Raw genomic sequence first — 5,259 nt, 5'->3', positions numbered from 1 at the left:
AGACAAGGTTATTTATCACCAAGTAATTCCATCGTTTCGGAAATAGAAGCTGCGTCACAAATTCTTGCCAGAATTTTGTGGCTCATTTGGTGAAACTCAAGCACGCTTCCAACAGACCCGTTTATTTTCGTGATTTATGCACGCGCTGCGAGCCTATTGGCACCACGGACACTCTTCCATGACACTCTTGCACTCTTACAACCAGATGACACAGTGTGATCAGTGCACTACCACAACTAAATCCGATGAACTGAAATTGCGACAAGGACAAATAATTTTATTGCAATTTCCGATGGCGACGCGAGTATTGATTAAAGCCCGACACGGGAGATTTTAAAATTCCGACAAGCGACACAGGACCTCCTTCCCCTTCCCCGGCAGGGCCTCTATTAGCCTTTCAATATTGCCTTTAGGAGTCTGCATAGTGGTTGTACCAATAAGATTTTATTTTGGCGTGTCTTGATGTGTTTTGTTTTTCTTCCCAAGGAGTTATTTACGTGCAGTGAATTTCAATTTCAGGTCCCTTTAGGGAGCTAAGAAGGGGTTGTATTCTTTGCTTTGTTTAAATATTTTAACTTGAACTTACCACACCTTTCCTGTTTTCTACATTTTTTCTTTCCTGACATTGAAAGACAGACAAGTCAGTTTAAGACCACGTTGGTTCATATTAAGTTAAATTTGTAACAATTTTAAATTCACTGAAGAAGAGAAACAAAGAAACACTTTTGGATATTTTCAGAAAGCACATTCGGTTACGGTCGTTGTGGGGTTCTTGAGATAATTTCTTCAGTTGTTTAGGTAAACTTTATTTTCAAACGAATGTTTTTATTCGAAGCAGGACTATAGAAGCTATCGGTTACTTAACCCTATTATGTATACAATTCAGAGTCATAAAGCATTGGACAATTATCTTAAATACCACTTGTTGTAAACATTGTACGGGATGAAAACAACTTTAGGACTTGAAATATCTTTAAAACAAAATTAAAATTGGCTAAGCCTCAACAAACCTCTGGATAGTATGTGTTTAACTAAGAATTACTAATTGTTGAAGTCTGCCATAGTTCAATAACGTTTAGCACATTTTAAAATTGGTAAAATTAAGGCCAAAGAATCAGTGGATAAGAATCCGAGAGTTCTGGTTAAAAAAATATAAGAGTATTTCCTTATTTATCAATGTTCTTTTTATATCTTCGCATGCGTTCCACTGTCATTACTATTGCGTTTCGTTTAAGGAGGCTCGAACGGGTTTCAACACTTAGAAGACACTCTATTTAGATCTATCAATTAACAGCAATGTTAAGGTACCATATGAAACACCGATTATTTCCAAACAAGATGTGACCATTATTGCAATGTAATAAGTTATCTTGGAAACGGGAAAACCCAGCAAAAACACCCTATACTTTGGATTTAGATGCTCATATTTCAAAAACGAACTTGGTGACTCCCTTTTTGTGTTGCTGAAAAGTGATTAGAAGGCCACGATGAAACTTTAGGCAAAGTCTAAAAAAAATCCATCTAGCGGATTCACATAATTAAGGTGGCTCTGAATACATTACACAGAATAGATCACTTCAAACAAAGGTAACGTTAGCGGTCACGTAATTGCTTCCCACAGCACAAGTGTTTGCTCATTTAGTTATTAGATGAGTGATATTCCTCTTTAAGTTAGAAAAGAAACACCAAAAACGGTTATGCGCTAATTTTGTAGAATTTCTCAAGATCGTAAAAGTACACTACAGTAGAGTACAGTATGGTATTGAAAACCTTCTGAAATAAGCCTTTTATAGAAAGGGAGAGCTATATATTTTCTCGTAAGTGTTAAATACTTGTTGAACGAGCACGAGGTATGTGATTGGAGAAATATAGCGGTGTTACACACTCCAAAAATGGTTCAACGATTTTTGACATCACACCATCTTTATGCGAATTAACGTCAAATGGGCCTCTCAGCCTGGAAAAAAAAAAAATTGACTTAAGTACTAAAGTGAGCTTGATTTTAGCGTCATTTTTTTCACGTTGTACTACACCCCCGCGGTGGTTTCAGCGAACCCTAAAACTTGTGAAATCAGTAATTGCACCATTGGCCGCTAAAGAATTTTGTTAGCAATTGCAGCAAAATACGTAACGCACAACGGAGAAAATGAGACAACTTTTTTTGCCCTCAAGAGTCAGTTAAACTCAATACAGTTTCCTGAAAAACGAGGCATTGAATAAGGTGTTAATAAAATTTGAGCCTAGTTGTATTTCTCCTCATATAAAAGGAACGTAAACAGGTTTTGATTCGCATGAAAAAACGATTTGCACCAACAAAGCTCGTTAACAATTAAGAGGAGAAGTTAAGGTAGTTGGAAAAAGACAAAAATGCATTTATTGTCTGTCAAGGGAACAACTATTCCAAAACCTGCCTTTTCCAGAAAATTGTTTGGCTGTTAGTGCAGACATGAATAGTTTCAACGCTAAGAACTTTCTCCTCTGTAACAATGCGAATTGTGCTTGACCCTATATAGTTTTTCTACCCCAGGGAGTTTTATGTTCTTAATAAATTATTTAAATAAAATGCTTGCGATGGATCAGCGTTCTCTTAGCAACAGTCCAAGACAGGGATAGCGACGATGAAAAACACTGTCATTGTTATGTAGAGGCATACAAACAACAGTAGCTCCTAGTTTTGCCCCCAAATGCTTTCAAAACTCCATTTCCTATAGCTTGTTAGCTTTGAATATTTTTATCCTGTATATGTAAAGGTTATATTTGTATTGTTATAACTGTAAGTCACTTTTCTTTAAATTAGCAGCCTTTAATTCAATAGTATGCTCTATTTAATTTATACTCATTACTACGCTCTGTGGTGCAAGCTAGCTTAAGATATTAAGTAACAAACTATATGGAGATGTTTTCCTGTCACTGGTACAAATACCATACCCTGCATATACATTTTATCATTTCTATCATGAAAGTAAAAAAAGTGAAAAAGGATGTCATAGCCAAATGTTTTGAATGTGTGAACTGCACGACAAAAGAACAAAAAGGCACAGAACAGTGTAACTCAATACAATTGTAATGTACCAAGATGCCTAAACATATTAGTCTCTATGTGGGATTGTATAATTTCTATACAGTACCAGGTAGTAAACACAACACACCGCCATTAATTCAATTTGCTGTGAACTCATAGGTGCAGCCTAGTTTGATTACTGTCACAGTGATGACTGAGGGTGCGTTCGATTGGAAAATCCGGAATTTGATCTTAAAATCTGGATCTTCGGATTTCCAATCGAACACAAAATCTGAAAACAGATTTTGTCACAAATCTCACTAATTGAAAACCTTCCTGACAACTATTTCCCACAAGTGAAATCCGTGACCAAATCTGTTGTATTTTGTGTTAAATTGGAAATCCGAAAGATCCAGATTTTAAGATCTAAATCTGGATTTCCCAATCGAAAGCACCCTAATATCATCCTTGATAAAAATACAGACTTAAGAAAAAAAAAATTTACAACTTAATGGCCCAGAAAAGTTTCTCTGGGACTTCATTATGTCTTCTGTCGCTGGGAGGGCCAACCCTCCTGTTTACACACTGCCTCCTCTGCTGGTTTGACAGTCTTTCTTTGCGGCACAAGTCCAAACCATAAAAGAAAGTGGATAACTCCTCTGCTCTCCAGACAAGAGTCTCGTAACCAGTGTGTCTTGCTCTTCATCCGATTCATTGGATGAAATCAGGTAGGAATGCAGAGCTTCAAACCTCTCCAGTTACTGTGGAACAAAGAAATTTTGTCAATAAACTTTGGTCTGTATAAAGACTGAGGTAATACAAAGCCACACGAAATTTATGAGATAATTGTTCTTAGTGGTGAAAGCCATCATGACTACATGTGTTGCTTAAAGTAACGTACCAGGGTACAACAAGCATTCTCAAAACTGAAAAACTGAAGGATCATACTGTGCATTGAAACTGATTTTTTTTCTGGCCCTACTTTTCTGATTCTAAGGAATCCGAATGTAACATAAAATACTTCTCAAGCAAGCTGCTGGTTTACGTAAAACTACTTTTACTACATTGTGTATTAACAGTGATTATGAATTGACCTCTTGCCCTCCAAAAAGGATAAAGACATGATACGAAATGGTTCTCATTAACCATTATTTTACTGTCTACTTTTTTGAAACAGTAGGCAAGTGAAATCTCACCCTTTTGATTTTTTGCCTTCTTTTCTGCTCCTGCTGGTACTGCTCATATGTACCATTGTCCATCTGTTTCCTCTTCTTTTTGTTGGAGGCAAAGTTTGAGAAATGGCATCTAAAAAATCAAAAGTTTAATAACAGCTTAAACATTGTGGCTGCAAATATTACTACATAATATATAGGAGGATATTACAATGTACATGGCTTCACAGAGATATGACATTTCTCTTCGAGTGTTGAAAAATATTTCACGAGTGAGTGCAGCAACACAAGTGAAATATTTTTCAACACGAGAAGAGGAATTTCGTCTCTCCAAGTAGCAATGTAATATTTTATTTATTATAACATAAACACCAATGAAATACTAAATCATTTCACAAAAGCCATCGAAAGGCCCAATTTTCATATGTAACCACAGCAACAGTAATCCTTTCATGTGTGAAGATATCATGTTTTTGCACGAAAGCTCATTGGTATTTGTTTTCATTCATTCCACTTTATTGTTACATATCAGACTCTAGTACATGAGAGCAGCCAAAGCCAGGGGCTTAAATGGCATATGGTCAGCAGACAGAATTTGAAGAATTTACATTAATAAAAGAAGGCATTAACGAGGCCCTGTTAGGGGGGGGTGCCCATGTCTTCCGTCTGAATTTCATAGCTAGCTATGTCGCAATTTCGGAACATTCTTGTGTCGCCTGTCGGAATTTCATTGATAAATTTTAGCTCGTTGCCCCTCTGACAATCCCCATTCGCTAGAACGACGCCCACGGAACATACGGCCTCTATCTTTAGTACTTTTAAGCCCAGGGTTTTGAGACCTTTTTTAATGTTTAATACCTATTCAGACTACTTGGAATATTTGTTGAAGTCAATGAAATTCCATCTAGTAAACTATACAAGTGAATAAAGGCCTAATCCGGCAAAGCAATCGAGCTATAATAGCGGTTCTACAATTCTGGTAGTGCAAGAGTCTAATGTTTCTTCCGAGTTCAACTCTGATTTATTTGTCAGACTGTGCTTTTCTGTAACTATAACAACCCAGGAGGAAGGACATTATCGACCATT

At 36.6% G+C, this 5,259-nt stretch overlaps 1 long non-coding RNA gene across 1 annotated transcript in view; it reads right to left on the bottom strand.

Annotated features, from left to right (window-relative positions):
* Nucleotides 1–848: 848 nt before the first annotated feature.
* The window catches only part of LOC138009476 (uncharacterized), a 14,029-nt gene continuing 9,618 nt past the window's right edge, over nt 849–5,259 (bottom strand). The window contains exons 2-3 of the long non-coding RNA XR_011124408.1: nt 4,198–4,306; nt 849–3,762 (exon numbers count right to left, since the gene is read on the bottom strand). This is a non-coding gene — a long non-coding RNA (uncharacterized lncRNA). The remainder of the gene's footprint in view (nt 3,763–4,197; nt 4,307–5,259) is intronic.

This window comes from Montipora foliosa, chromosome 7, assembly GCF_036669935.1.
Source record: "Montipora foliosa isolate CH-2021 chromosome 7, ASM3666993v2, whole genome shotgun sequence".
Lineage (NCBI taxonomy): Eukaryota > Metazoa > Cnidaria > Anthozoa > Scleractinia > Acroporidae > Montipora > Montipora foliosa.
The sequence above is the reverse complement of the archived record's forward strand: the minus strand, read 5'-3'. Positions and strand labels throughout refer to the sequence as shown.